This window comes from Toxotes jaculatrix, chromosome 2, assembly GCF_017976425.1.
Source record: "Toxotes jaculatrix isolate fToxJac2 chromosome 2, fToxJac2.pri, whole genome shotgun sequence".
Lineage (NCBI taxonomy): Eukaryota > Metazoa > Chordata > Actinopteri > Toxotidae > Toxotes > Toxotes jaculatrix.
Genome location: NC_054395.1, coordinates 5,798,941 through 5,815,278, shown reverse-complemented (window position 1 = coordinate 5,815,278; position 16,338 = coordinate 5,798,941). Strand labels below are relative to the sequence as shown.

Here is a 16,338-nt window from a genome sequence, read left to right as displayed (position 1 = left end):
GCAAACAAACACGGACACTGCAGCCCCTGCCAACCGCTGGAGGTAGCCGTAGGCCTCTGGATGTAGCCACCTAGCCCAGCCGATGCTTTAGCAAAGAGCTAACTGCCTGTGCCTGTCTATGGGCTGTCACTCAACGTAACCACGCCCTAATTTATTAAGCCTAAATAACACAAACGGTTGAACGCGGAAGTGATCCTCACTGCTGAAACCTACAACTCCCCCCTTGCTCAGCACTCATAAAATCCGTAAACAGATTCAGTAACAATAATATCTGTCTAAAGTTTGCTAACATTAGTTAGCATTGGCCACCATAAGCTACTTGTGATACCAAACAACATAGCAGCACACTAAAACATAGTCAAACACTACAAGAGGAATCATGAAGTCGGCAAACAGACTCAGTAAAGTCAGTTAGCCAGCAATATGTACATGATAGCATTAGCATCATAAGCTAGCGATCACACAGGCCAAGTAAAACTGTAGCAGCAAATCTCCTGCGTGTATTTAACTGAGAAATGTGTTTTACTGCTTCTTAACTTCAACTTTTAGTTTGGTTGTGTTGGGATAGCGCTAAATGCTGAACGTGGTGTAACAGAAGAGTAATACAGTCAGCAAACTGAGTCAGTCATGTCTGTTACATGACAATATCAACAAAAAGTTTGCTAATGTTCACAATCAAGAGCCACCATAAGCCACAGAACATACCAGACCATGTGCATGTGTAGAAGCAAATCCCCTGAGTGTACTAAATTGAGTTACACAGCCTCACTTTCACAGTCGGTGTTGATGCAATCTAACAAAGTCTAACAAAGAAAAGACTGAGAAATTGCCACTACATCATTTACAATTCACATTTTTTTGCACTGATATACAACCCCAAAGATTACTGTTGCAAATAGGGCTGGGGTTTTTTTTTAAATCAGTTTTCTGATTCAAATCAATCTTCATTTTAATGAGCTGATACTGATTCATAAAATACAGAGATTGATCTTATAATTTCTTTTTACAGTCTATGGTCTTTTCTCTTGGATGCGTGAAGTTTTAACCTGTTAGCCTCACACGGCTAACCTTCTCCCGCAAATAGATCTGGCCACATGAGAGACAGAAAATGTAGCAGGAGCTGCTCCACTGAAGGCTCCACCAAGCCTAAAGGAAGATGTACTTTTGCATTTCAGATTTAAAGTAGACAGTGAAGAGCTGGATGAAAGCAAAGCCATATGTAAGCAGAAACAGAATCTGCTGAAACATCTGATCGGAAACCAGCCCCACTGGGGAGGGCATTTACGTTGAAGTTAGCATCCAATTCTCCCTGTGCCCAAAAATAACGTCCATCGCAAATTTCCAACACAAGGATACACACCTGTACAGTATTGTTAATACACGAGAAACATATTATGTTTTACAGACAAACCAGCATTTCAGTGAAGTGGCAATCCCAAATCTGTTTGCAGATGTGAAACACAGTGTCACAACTTGATTAAGTCGACAGAGCCAGTTGCACTAACTTGTGACAGTTGTGAAAGCAGCGCATTCATACCTGACAAATATTTCCCACTATGTGGGTCATATCAAATAAACAGTACATTGATGTAACTGATTTACGGTCAGTTCTTAACATTAGTATTTCTAATAATGTACCAGCTTCCTAGAGGGTTCCTTGTACAAGTTACAGCATTAGAAAAAGTCTCAGTTGCAAGTAGTTTAAAAAAAAAAGCTACAAGAATGAGAAACACCCACAAAGACTAAGGAAACCCTACCAGGGGAGAAAACTGAAAACTGAGGGAAGAGATGTGAATTAAAGGGCTGGATTTCCTGATATTCATTACCTGTGTTTCAGTACTGATACCAAACTTTTCGTTGAAGAATATAAACATTTGTATAAAAACTTTTAAATGAATTAAATGCACTCTAAAAGTGGCGAAATTATAATTATGAAGACTAAACAAGACTATGACTATGACCGAGGATTCACTGCCAGCTCGTGGTACTTGTTACTATGTTGTGGTTCAAACCCCAGCTCTATGTGGGAAGGACAAGCAACTTAGATAATTTTTACACCTAATAACTGCATGTGAGATGCTGAAACGTCATTCATGAAACGCCTTTCTTTCTTTCTTATTCTAACTTTCTTCCTGTTTGTTGCTGTTCCCGACTTACAGTGCTACTTTCATATGCTTCCATTCTTTCCCTGCCCAACATACAGTTTATCCTGCATCTCCTGCAGCCATCCTTCTCCCTGAATGACCAGCAGCCAGTATGTGTGTGTGAAACCTCACAGATATACAAATAAATAAATCATTCTCTGCTTGTCCCATGACTCTGGAAACACATGCATGTAAACACTCCAGTGTACATGTGAGTACACAAAAAGTTCAAATACACAAACTACATCCCTTGCATATGCACACGCACATACACTACTTTTGCATTGCCCCATATTCCGTTCAGGTTCTCAGGCTCTCAGGCTCTCAGCTTCCCCATTTTTTTTCTCCTGCTGTCTAGAGAAAATAACAAATAGTGCAATCTTCTTGCAGCCCTTTAGCGAACAACATCCATTCTAGCATGAACCCAGTGTCCCTTGTTCCCTCACCCATCTCCTCTGCACCCCCACCCACCCCACTCCATCCCTGCCTCTAGAAGGTGAAGAAGTACAAAGAAAGGGATCAGAGCTTTTCCGATTCTTCCCTGGTTATTAACTACCATTTGTCCCCTCAGAGGGCTGTCCCTCCCATTAACCCAACTGATGCTCTTTTCTCATGGAAATCAGCCTGCTGTTGCTGCCGCCGCCACCGTCTCTGCTGCCACTACCACCGCTGCCGCTGCCCGCAGAGGGCAAGGAATTGTGGGGGATTTTCAGAGGAGAAGACCTCCCTCTAACTCAAAAACAGCTCTCTCTCTCTCTCTCTCTCTCTCTCTCTCTCTCTCTCTCTCTCTCTCTCTCTCTCTCTCTATCTCCCTCCCTTTCTCTCTCTCTCTCACACACATAAACACACAAGCTTGCACCATGAGTTCAGGCACACACACATACACACATCTACCGTCTCAAAAACAGGCATGTGTGCGAGCTCTCACAGGCAGACACATTCACTCAATCACAAAGGCAAACATGAAACGTGCTGCCTCCAACCACAGGGGCATGGAAGTAATGTAAGGCAATGCATGGAAGTTAATGAGAAGAAGCTGGCTCAAGGACCCTGGCACAAAATATTTTAGAGAGCAGAGCAGCTAAGAATGCTTGGGCACCAGAATAACACGAATCATCAGGAGTTTATGACGGTGAAGAAAGTATTTAAAAGTAGGAGTGACTCTTTGTGTTTTTTTAATCTGTACATAATCACTAACAGACAAACTAAAAAATAGTAAAAATATAAGTTTGCAAACTAATTCCCAGACTGTTTAGTGCTGCCTTCTTTCTTTTTCTTAAAATAAATTTCAGCACATAGAGAATTTATTTTCTGACAGTTCACAAATTCACTTCTCATCCTAAAAAGTTTGATAAAACTATTAAAGCCATTTACAAAAGCTGAGTACATCTGTCTGTGCATTAAAAAAAAAAAAACAGGTGCACCAGAATAACAACAACCACACTTGCTGTTTTAAATGTTTGAGAAATCTCTGGAGGAAATTAAATCTGCTAAAGCCTATGCAGCAGGTCCATCACTAACAGCGTTGGTATGGTCAGAGGGTGGCAAACATCAACACATGGGTCTCGGCTTGCACTTCAACTGGCAGCAACAAAGGCCCTGTCTCGTGACAGACTCACTTCCATTTCCTTATTATGTAGCTGGAGGCCTTGATGGAACATGCCTGTCTCTAAAATGCTGCAGCAGAAAATGTGTAGTGGTCACCTGCAGGTCTGAAGTGGAGGGGAAAACCCGCCTAAACTCACACTTCACCGGACTTTATTGATCTGCAGCTTGGATACTTATCTTTCTGAGGTATTGGAGAACTTTTAAGCTTTTTAGCACAATCGAAAATCATATATTTCATTAGTCTTGCAGCTATATATTAACTACTACCTTGAGGTCAGAATTTACTTTTACTTTTTTAATTTTATTTACCACCAAATCACTGGTTGCCTCTTTTTTTTCTACACAAATCATCAGGGTAATTACAACAGATCATTCTCCCTTTGTAGGGTGCGCCTAGGTCATTCAAACTTCCTTTCTTTACATTCTGAACATCATTTCTCATCCAGTTATCTCATAAAATTGTTATCAGTGAAATGGTGAGTAATGCTAATGTTGGGTGTCCTGTTACAGAAAGGTATTTGTGCCATGAGAAACTTTAGCAGACATTACCAGTGGAGTCTAGAGCTGAAGCAGTTGGTTGATTAATCATTTAGGCAAACAACAACAAAAAAAAAGAATCACCAGTAAATCATTTTTCTAACAAAAATACCAACCAGTCCCAGGACCTGCTGATCAGTAAATCAATAATGCTGGAGGTTGGGGATTGTTGATGGGGCAAAACAAACTATCTGGAGACCTCAACTTTGGCTTAAGGAAACTGAAACAGGTACTTTTCACTGTTTTCGACATTTTTACAGACTAAACAAAAAACTGTGAAGATAACTGACAGATTCACTGGTAATGAAAGTAACTGTTAGTTGCTGCCTTTGTGAATTCTCCCTACATACATGTGTAACTCCTGTACAACCCACAGGATGTCCGCTTATAGCTTATAGCTGTTGTAATGAAAACATCTATTATATCACAAGGTGCATTGTGAGTGCAGCCTGGGTGTTCAACAGGAAAACAATCTGCCGTAATCTTGTAATAAATTATAGAATGTCACTGCAGTAACAATAACACCTAAAAATCACATGAATGTCACAGTGAAAGCGCAGAGAAACAGCACAGTGCAGTAAGCTCACAGTGAACTCATTATAAGTCCCAGCACTTCTCAGTTCACTGTCTGCTGCAGCATGTTTGTTAGTTTTTCTTCCTTCAACAATTGTTTGTGTTTATTTCCACACTCCTGACTGATAACGAATGTGTGAAGAGTAGAAGCTTTCAGTCAAGTCAACTATCAATAGCAAGTGCATAAACTGAACCCCCACATTCTGACCCCTACACCCCCCCCCCCCCCCCCCCCTCGGTGGGGTCTTGGTTGTTATTTATCCGCTTCCAAGGAAAAGCACACACATTCTCTCATACGGACACACACATGCAGGCAAGAGGCAAAGAGACACACAACATCCGATCAGCGACAAACATGACTTCAGCCGTGTAGACAACCTAATGGACAGGCCGAACATCCGTGCAGCCAGCGGCAGGGGCTTCAGAGTTTTATGGGACGACTGAATATCAATCACAAAAGTCCTAATTTAAAGAACAGAACCGTGTGATGCACACACAGAAAACAGCCTCCACGTTACTGCAAACTTTTTATCAGTTTTCTGTCTCTCACACACACACACACATCACGGGACGTTCCCTCTATCTCCCTCTCCTCTGCAGTGGCATGCCACACTTGATAAATATTCGGAAATTGCTTAAAACTCAGCAGATCGCCGAAAAAACTCGCAAAGAACATCAAACGTCAACAGCCACGGGCCGCTGGACAAAGTGCGCCGTCTTTTAAAAACTTCACGGATTCGCGTTTGCAACATATTTAGCCACCGAAAAAAAAAACCCCACAGCCTCGAGGAGCAGAGGAGGCGATCGCGTAATTAAAAATTAAATACACAGATCCTTCCAGGTTGCCTCAAAGAAAAAAGGAGCTAAATTACGCAAAGTCCGATTGCGCGATAGTAACAACAAATTCGTAACAATTCAAGTGTCGCGCACATCGATGTGTCAGTCAGCGCGAGCTGAGAGTTGATATAAAGCTCGTAAAGTTGTTTAAAAGACACACATGCACACACCAGAACGTGCAGCCACATTATGAGGTCTTGCAGCAAAAAAAAAAATCGAGCAGTTAACCCACCTAAAAGTTTCCAGCACCGCATTAGTCAATTTCACATGGAGCCCCGGTAACCTTCCATCCCGGACCGGACCAGAAACCCACCGTGGGAGAACCCACGCCACCGCTCAGCGCTCTTTTCTCCACTCGATCAGTTGTTTTATTATTTTTTCCGATTTTTTTCCAATAATTTTTCTATATTCGGGGCCTGAGAGTGCGTCTGGCTCTCCTCAGGCTGCAGCGGAGTTATGGGGCGGTAAGCATTGTGGGAGTGTGACGTCAGGCCACTTTCACAAACTTTTTTTTTTTTTTTTTTTTTTAACAGGCACAGCATACTGGTTTTTCAGCAGCCTGCAGCCAGTCCTCCCAGTCACAAGCAACTGATTCATTTAATACACCTGCAGCCCAGCTTATGAAAAACAAAAATTTATTTTAAAAATATAAATTTTAAAAAATTATTATTAAAAAATCATAAGTGATTTGCCTGAAACGGAGCCAGGGTTTGACATACTAACATCCATAATGTGAATGGATTTCATATCGTTGTCTATAAGTTGCTTAACACAGATTTAACCTCTGTGGTCTGTTTGAAAATACTTCATTGTTACTAATTACTACTTCTGAGGCTGATTGCAGTTGTCAAAGAGGCCAATGAGAAAAAAAAAATAAAAATAAAAATCAGAGTTGACAAAACGGAACTATCTTTTCAAGTTTTTATTTATTTATTTATTTTATTTATTTTTTTGAAAGCGAAAAGGAATCAGACAAAATGTAGTGTGTCCGTTTCAGCCAGCCCATTATCAGCTGTGTAAGCTGTTGATTTTTCTCCTTATTGGGTGTGAGAAATGTTTATTTAATTTACAGCTTTTAACGGCCCGTTTTGAATGACACTGTAAAAAAAGAAAAGTGAACTCACAACAGGAATCAGTGCATTCTAACAAATGACCGCGATGTCACCTCAGCTTCACAGACCTTTCAAGAACGGAAAACACAGCCACATCAACAAAACACAAAACACAAATCTCCTATCACTGTCACTAAATAGTTAAGGTTTTCTTACATTTATTTGGGTTATATAGATATTTTTTCTCTATTAATCAACAAAAATGTTTTATTGAGAACAAATAAAATGTCAATAGTTGAATGATATATATATATATATATATATATATATATATAAACGTGTCTTAATCAAACAAACATAAAAATGCACGTGAATCGTGCATTCAGCAATTTCATATTATTTATTTATTTGTTTATGTCAACAAGTGACAGCTCAGAGGTTTTCAGTCCATCAGCAGGAACCTGGATGGTCGCCTCGGGTCCCCCCACGTGTTAAAGGCGGTGTTGGTGGTGGTCCCGTTTCTCCCACCTTTTTTTTTTTCTCTTTTTTTTTACTGGAGGGTGAAAGAATTACTTCCAGGGCACATCAACTCGTTTCCTCATCACCCTAACCCCCCAGCACCTCTTCCCAGCCCCCCCACAGGCTCCCAACAGCCCCACCAAGCCCGCAGGGTGTATGTGTTTGTGCAGAGAGAGTGAGTATGGGGGGTGGGGGTGAAAGAGTCTTCAATAATGCTGCCTTCAAGTGCAGCGCGCCTGCTCATATTTTAGATTTATAGCAAAAAATATATATATATATTTTTGTCAGTGTGGTCATGTACTGCTAGAGATTACAGTTTAAAGAACACTAACTGAACATACATTTTCTTTATGCTTGTTGTTTTTTTTAGAAAATGAATGACATGATTATATCATGAAACACATCTATCTATTCTTTATATTTCAGTCCCAGTGCTTGGTGCTTTTTTTTAATAAATTATAAAATAAACGTTGTTTAAAAATCCCTGCTTTTGCTGCCGTCTGATCACTACATTTAAAAAAACCTGCAATATCACAGAGAACTCCAGTTATATTTGTTCAAGTTTTATTTGGTAATCAATCGCGCCCTCATAGTTTCCAGATTTCCGACCGAACCTGAAGGCACCAAAAGCCTTTTGGCGTGTTCAATACAGAGGGGCAGAAAATGCCTGTTGTTCATGGGGGGAAATGCCTCCAAAACCACAATAGGCTTACCTGTTGCTGCAGTGTGGTGAAAATGGTTTGTGAGCATGGTGTAGCTGGGCTTTCTTTCCAGAGGAGCTGGGTGCGAAAACACTGATGAAAGTGTGAGGACAGTCATCCCTTTGGACCTGAAACCTGCAGGTATTATTTAGATCCCTCAGCGGTCGGACATGAGTTTTTATGTGAGGAAGTGTGCTGTGAGCAGAGGCAGTTTTTGTTTCAGTGTCAAACAACTGGAAGAAAAGACGAGATTCAAAACACATTTCACTCTTTATTCAGTGGAGTGCCGGAGCTCTGAAGGCTTTGTTAAGCAACATAAAATCACTATAAGGTCCATGTTAAGATAAAAAAAAATAATGTAGTTTATTTTCGATCACGCTTTAAAAAGTCAAATCGTTTTTTTTCTTCAAGCAAACATTTATTTTTGAAAGAAGCTCGAGTGAAAAATAATAATAATTGAACATTCAACTGAGAGAAAAACATCACTGTATTAGCAGATTTTCCCTCCACCAGATGAATTACTTTCTTACAAATTTAAACATTTTTATTTATAAAAAGTAATGGCTTAATAACAAAATTCGATTTACAAATGTATGCTTAACCTTAAAGACACATTCTTAGGATTATGTGCCATTCATTATTAAAACAATTAAAGAATTATTAAGAGTGAAATATTTAAACTGAGAAAGTTCAGATTAAATAATAAAAGATAAATTGTTAAAATGATTTCAGGATGATGCTGTTGTCAAATAAAAACTGTTACAGTAAATCATTACACATTCAAATCATCTACATCCAAATATGAGACTTTATGCATCACATGAACACAGTGAAACAGGAAAGACTCTGATCAAACTGATGCAATCATTTCATTGCATGTTGTTATATTTTATACACGTGTTACACATAATTATTTGTTCATTCTGTGTCTTTTTAATCCAAGAATCGATCAAAACTAAATCCATTTAAACTCTTGCGGGTTTGACATAACAAAGATACAAGTAAATGCAACCAAATGAACAATTTTAATGTGTCTGAATCTTACTAAACCAAAGACAGATGCTTATTTAGCCTGTAATAAATTAAGACATTTAGAGAATGTCAGAATGTTGGTTAAACTTTTTGTTAGTAAAACTTTTTTTTTTCCCCCACAGTAAACTGGCCATGTTGTACAGGAAGTACCATCACATGGAAGTTACACATGTGATTTTAAATCAGTCTGATAGTAAAATGACTGTGAGTATAAAACAGCATCTGTTCAGTCCGGCCAGTTTACACAGAAAGTTTTGTGCGTGTCTCCTGGTGTTGCATTAGTACAGTGTCACTGAGTTGTGTGCATGTCATACAAACGATCCATGCTCATCAGAGTTGTTTTAATGCTGTGTTAATTGATTTTACAGAGAAACCCTCTGTCTTTAGACCAGCTGCAGTCTGATGCTGATGTTTTGTTTTTTGTCCCCTGCAGCTTTTCATGCGAGGATGCTGCAAAACAAACAGACACTGGACAAGAATAGATAATGGAGACGCAGAAGGCTGAAGATGGATGAGGTGAAGCGATTTCCCAGCATACAGACGGAGACTCCTTTCATGATGCCATTGTTTGTTTATTTAGATTACAGTGTGGTCGGTGCGACCGCAGTCAGGTTGATTGCGGTTGCATGGTGGTCTGTTATTTTGAGTTGTGGAGTGATTTTTAACTGTCTTATGAAACGCCACATCATGCCGTGGCACTGACTTCCTCTCATTCCTCTCTGTCTATCTCTCTCATCTCTCCAGACGGTCTAGGAAACCTCTCACATGCAGAAAACCGCCTCGTGAGCACAACAGCAGGGGCAGCCACTCCCCTGCATGTCTCTGGATACCACACACCTAATCAGTCCTGATTAGATGCACTGTAAGGGACGAGGGAGCCAGCCTTTCAGAAGTTATGATGACAGGACAGAAGAAAGCAATGGCTTCCTTTAAATAAAGCCTTCATCAGGCATTGAGCAGAAACATCTGTGTCTGTTTATGCCTGCTGGCTATAACAGTAGTCAGATCTCCAACTATTCCTCTGGTGTCATCCCAATTTACCCCTCTTGCCTTTAAAGCCCTTTACTTCACAGCTCTTCTTTTAGCACCACCGACTTCATCAACTTCATCACACACACACCCAAGTCTCCAAACAAACACACACACACACACACTTATCAAAGTCTGGCAAGCACTCTCGGTCTCGAGATTCAGAAATCAGCATCACTGAACACAATGGCAATTAGCAAGAGGGACAATTTGTTCACATCTGGAGTGTATTTCCTTGCCACCAGAATACCCAGCAATCCTTTCTTACAGGGTCTGGCGTGGTGGGAAATTACTATGTGTGTGTTTTTATGTGTTTTGTTTAAAGCAGATGGGCGGTTTACATTAGCAGAGATGGGCGATAAACAGCTTAGAAAGAATTGGGAGGGAGGTGGTGGTGGGGGGGGGCACTGGGACATACAGAGAGAGACACCACCATCCCTTCCAGCTGTACAGACACAGGACTGAGGCATGATGTGGACATACATTATTTTCTCACTCAGTTTTGTTTGGGCCAGAATTTACTTAATTATAGTTGTGTAAAAATAGGTTGTTATCCTGTAGTATGTTTTAATGAGCCTGGGTCTCAGGGTGAGACTAAATTTATTCTGTTTGGTTCATGGGCTGAAAGAGGCTTTGGTTTATCCAGGGTTTTTTATCAGGGGCTTTGGTCAAATTTGGGTGTAATCCAACCATAAACACACACAGTGACACAGCACAGCCAGCATCCAAATATGTGAAGTGTTTTTAGAATCCACCTCTCACATCCAACAAATCTATGAGATCATTGCTCAAAACATACATGTTACACAACATGCTGAAACCTGTTAAAGATGACGTCGAGCTCCACTTCACCACAGCGCTGCTGCCCTGGGAGATAGCTCATGATCACATCCTGTGTGTATTATGTAACCACTGAGCATCTGGTGTGTGATAATTTCAGGGTAGCACAGGCATAGCAAAGGTGGGGAAGTCTATCTCAGCTGGGACTGACTCTTCTGTGATGAGGTGGGGTATCAGGTCGCACACAGCCCACACCAGTGGTCTGCAGCAGGTTGATAAGGTGGATGGGTGGAACATGGAGCGTCCCGTCCAGCTACTCATCCAAGTCAAGAAGGCACGCCGCTGCCAAAGGGAGATCCTAGCTGACAGGAAGCTAAAAAATAAAGGCAAGCATGTTCTCAACAGAGTTTTGATATTTCTGGATCATTTCCTTCACGACTTTAACAACTCTAAACGTAAATAAAAAGCTTTTTTTAACTTTCTTTTTTTTTTCTTATCTGCATCACTATGGCATGTTGCCAACAAGGGAGGATCCTGAGTGGACGAATAAAAATAGATATTTTGTCAACAGGGTTTTGTTAGTTTTCTTAACATGCTATCTGTTTCTTTTATGTTAGAATGAGTTCCTGTTAAACAGGAGAGCTGAGAGTAAAGTAAAATGAAAAATAAGCATTTTTTTCAGCAGAGCTTTGTTAGATTTGGGCAGTGTTCTGATTTTTCTAACAGAAAATCAAGTAATATCATTGGAGACGAAAGGAGGAAGCAGAGAGAAAAACTCAAAATAAAAAAAGGGATTTTGTTTTGACTAGTTTTCACAACACCCCAAACTCTAAAGAAATCCTCAGAGCTGAGGTTCGTTACCTATATGTTACTTTCATCTTAGTCTTTGTCCACATCACTGAGGCACACAGCTGCCAGTAGGGACGCTGAGAGGGAAAATAAAATAAATTAAACTGATATTTTGTCAACAGAATTCTGCTGGTTTGGAACACATCTAAACTAATATTTCTAAATAAATCTATAGGTCTGAAAAGAATTGTCTTCCTTTCGTGTTCAACTCAGTTTTTATCCATGTCACTGTCAAACTTAGAGCTGGAAAGAAAGTTAAAAATAAAAACAGGCATTTTATCAAAAGATTATTAGATAATTTTCTTTTCACCTCTTAATCTAAATCCTCACAGCCAAAACTAGTTTTGTTACTTTTTCATCAGTTTTATGGTAAATTCGGTGTCCATGTCAGGAAGGCATTTGTTGGGCACAAATAGGGGAACAGTAAAACTAAAATTAAGCATTTAGTTTTATTACTTTTGCCTTGTTTTCTTAGCATCTCTAAGTCTAAATAAATCTTCACAGCCAAAATTAATTTTGTTACTTGCTTTATATTTTCATGGCAGATTGTTTTTTACCTATATTACTAAAACACAAAAACTAAAACTCAAAATAGGGATTTCGTCAACAGATGGACAGTTTTGTTAGTTTTGCCTGCCTTAGTTCTGTCTTAGCACATCTAAATCTAAATCAATCTTTAGAATCAAATGAGTTTTGTCACATTTTGTTACTTTTGTGTTTGATTTGGTTTTTATTCCCACACTAGAGCACAACACCAAATACAGAAACCTGAGAGAAAAATAAAAAGGCATTTTTAACTTGGTTAATTTTGGCAAATTTTTTTGTTTGTTTTGTTTTTTGCATCTCTAAATCCAAATAAATCTTCAGAGATTGAACAAGCTTTGTCTCTCCAATATTAGATTTAATCTCCATCCAAGTCACTAAGGGATATTTCTGCCAAAGATGGATCCAGGTTGAGAGGAAGACTCAAGCTAAAACCAACAACAGGTATTTACAGGGTTTTGACAGATTTTGCTTGTGTTTTGAAAAACTCTAAATGCAAATAAATACCTCTTCATAACCAAAGTTCAGTTACTTTTTTGTTACCTTTCTGTTAGATTCAGTTTATATCTTCATCACAAAGACACGCCTCTGTCAAACAGGACATCCTCGCTGAGAGACAAACTAAAACTAAACATAAAAATTAGCATTTTTGTTTGTTTTGGGTGGTTTTTTCAGCACCTTTAAAACTCTTTAAAGGTTGGAGCAGAAATCTTTGCAGCTGAAATTACTTAGTAGTTTTATGTTACATTTGTGTTTTGTTTTTTTTAAATTATTATTATTTTCAGGATTTTTTTTTCGTTATTGCACTTTAGCCTGCTTTAAAGACCTAAATACCTTGGTTTTAATGACCTAGTAAGAAAAAGATCGGAAAAGATTTAACATCAACTAAGCTGTAAATACATTTGGCCTCTGCATTCTGAATTTGGGAAATTACATCACGCATGCTAGTCACAGCCTTCAGCTGAACTGAAAGCCACGTTGTCAGTAACAACACAGAAAGGTCAACAGGAGGCGGTTTGTTTGAGGCTGACTACCTTATTTCCCTCTTCTGAAAGGCCACAGGCAGAGTGTCAGGCCTGCTGTTCTGCAGCAGCAGTGAGTAAGAAAGAAGCATAGGTGAAGACACAGAGGGAGAAAGGAGGAAACCTGAGTGACATACATGCATTTTTAGATGTTGTAATTAAGATACAAACCTTCTTATACTGCAGCATCTTGAAGTACAGCACTATGTTCCTGAGGAACTTATAGATTGAAAACGGGAAATGAAATTCTTAGAACACAGGACAGTGAGTCATAAAGACAAAATGTACAACCTCTTTCTGCATATTTACAACCACATCATCTATTGATTCATTTAAAATTTAGATATGTCACAACCAGACCAGACTCCATAAACATCTTCTACAAATGGGATAAAGTAAGGTGTTCATTTTTGTTTCCTTTGGTTGTTGTGATCAATCCTATTTGTTCACCTGAAGGAAGTCTCTGTCTGTCTCTTTCTTTCTGTCTCTGTCTCATACTCCGGCTGTGAGTTGTGGTTCTTTGCATTGTTATCATTGCTGTCATCTCTAACAATGAAAAACAGTGTGTGTTCAAGGGATGGGGGAGGAGCAGACACAGAGAACGACACAGGAAAAGAGGGAAAGAACAGCCAGCTGTCGAGCATCAGAGAAAAGAAAAACGAGAGTGATTGAACACAAAGAGAGAATACGTTAGACTGGGTTGGCTGAACTGGAGGATGTGGAGGGATTAAGTATCTTTCAAAGCAAAGGCCCAAGGAGAAAACTTCTCAAACTCTTCATTGAGAAGAACTAGCAAAAAACAAACACATGGAGTTTGGTATAAACTCAGAAAAAAAGGACATTTCCACTGTCCTTTTATCACACATACTTTTTTTGGTTCTACATGTGCTATGTGTTAGATAATAATAATCCCTCACTGACACTGAATTGCATACATGCAGTTTTCCCTGGAGTAATAATGAACCACTAATTGTATGCAGATCATATCATATATGCAGATCAGCTGTGCCACTGGGCCTCTCAACAGTAGATAATAAACTCTTTAATGTGACATATTTAAGCAATTATCAGTGGATTGAGTCAAACAAGGCCGGCTGGCAGAGAGTCCACACATTTAAATGAAAGTAACAAAGGTTTGAGACCGCACCCAGGCCACATGTTGCCATGCCTACCCAGCACACTGGCTTTGGGCATGTTGAGCACACATGTGAGCATCGCATGAAGAACCGATAATGACAGAGCTCTGGGAACGCTGCTCCTCGTCTTTATCATCGAACACAGCACTGATTGGCTCCATCTGATTTCCACCAGGGAATCTGAAGCAAAGCGGGAAAGTCTGATGCATTTTTTTTTCTCTCTCTCTTTGTAATGTGAACTCTTTGTGACCACTTTGTTTGTCAGTCTGCAGGAACGGTCGGAAGAGAAGAAGCAAAAGATTTTTTTGCAGAATCAGTGTTTTACTTGCTGTAAAACTGTGATTTTCTTCCAGACTTTAAATATGTTGGCAATATGTGCCTGCAGCCATCATTATTCATTTTTAAAGCGTGTGAGTTAGTTCAACAATTCAAGTCAATGTTGTTCCTGTAACATTAGATTCGACTGTTCATTTCAACCAGTGTTTGGATGGCACTGGTACATTTTTACGGCTCTGAGCTGTCAAGTCCACTGAATGAGTATTAATGTATGTACAGTGCTTTAATTAAATGCTTTCGGATGTCTCAGTTGTCAGGAATGCTAACGACTGGAAAGGTAAAGTGCTGTTTTTCTTCGGTCTGGTTGCAGAAAATAAATTAACACCTTATGTCAGAGGGAATAAAAAAACTGATGTGTGTTCTCACATCCTCATTTTGCATGAGCTGTGTCAAGTTTTCAACGGTTCATGTCTCAGTTTGGGATCAAACTTTTCACACTTTATCCACCCTGATGTAAAATCACAAAATTACTGTTTCAATTGTATAAGACTGGCTGTAGCATTTAGTTGTGTATTTCTAGTCATTCGACACAACATAACTCTGGAAGGTTCAGAATTTAGCTGCAGTGTGATTGTGTGTGTGATTTATATCCCTAAATTGTGGAAATACAGTTTATTGCAGTGGAGCAATTGAAAGCTTAAAGACCCTGGAAATCTGTTTTCTGGTTATTTCAATGTGTTTGTGTTTTTGTCTTTTTATGAAAAAACTGATGTCACAAAGTTTTTAAATCAAACTTTGATCAAAGTTATGAGGGGTTTTATTTATTTGGTTTTTGTCCTCTCACATTGGCCTGTTCCCAAACCACTGATTCACTGCAAACTCCTCAGATTTGTCCAGCGATTCAAACAGGCCCACTGAAGGCTGTTTCACTCCATTGGAAAAACAATCGACCAGTCAAAGCTTTGTAGGCGAGCTACAGCTACAACTAGCTACCAGGCTTCATCCATGAAAAATGGCAACAAGCCCGGATCAGACTGACACAGCCGTACAAGCTGTTGTAAGTCGAATTACAGAAATAACTATTAAATCAACCATTAAATCCTATTTATTTGATCGGTGTGAAAAATGATGTAAGCAGGACCCCCAACAAGAAATCAGCCAACATGAACACAATTTCAGGCCGAATAAATAAAGTGACACAGAATGACAACTCAGTGAGATTGTCTGGTAAACTTATGTCTCCAGACCACTGTCAGTCAAATCTAAACCACACCCACAGCAGGTTGCCTGAGTCTCTGACTCTTAAACATACTGATGGTTAATGCTTTAGAGAAACAGTGCACTTGAAAATAAGTTTTCAGGAATATAAAACAACCTCACAAGCTTGGACATGTCTGCAGCAAATGATTCCCATAACTCTTCCTGTGCAGTGTGTCTGTGTACTGAATCACAAATACTGTAAACACTGAGGCTATTTTTATCTCTCAGGGTTAACATGTACTTTATCTAATGTGTTTACCAGGGACGCAGTGAAGACTACTTCACACACACACACACACTCACACACGACTCCATGCCTCCGGGACAGTAGGCGGATGTAGAGGCAGGTCTGACTCTCGTTTGAATTCCCCAATAAACCCAAAGAAGAAGAAGAAGTAGCAGGCGAGAAGCCAGTGCATGCTGGGACATGAGATGAACCA

At 39.5% G+C, this 16,338-nt stretch overlaps 1 protein-coding gene across 1 annotated transcript in view; it reads right to left on the bottom strand.

Annotated features, from left to right (window-relative positions):
• Nucleotides 1-6,119, bottom strand: part of plagl2 (pleiomorphic adenoma gene-like 2) — a 41,706-nt gene extending 35,587 nt beyond the window's left edge. Inside the window, exon 1 of the mRNA XM_041045817.1 lies at nt 5,932-6,119. The gene's annotated coding sequence lies outside the window, so the exon portion shown is untranslated. The remainder of the gene's footprint in view (nt 1-5,931) is intronic.
• Between the last annotated feature and the right edge of the window lie 10,219 nt (nt 6,120-16,338).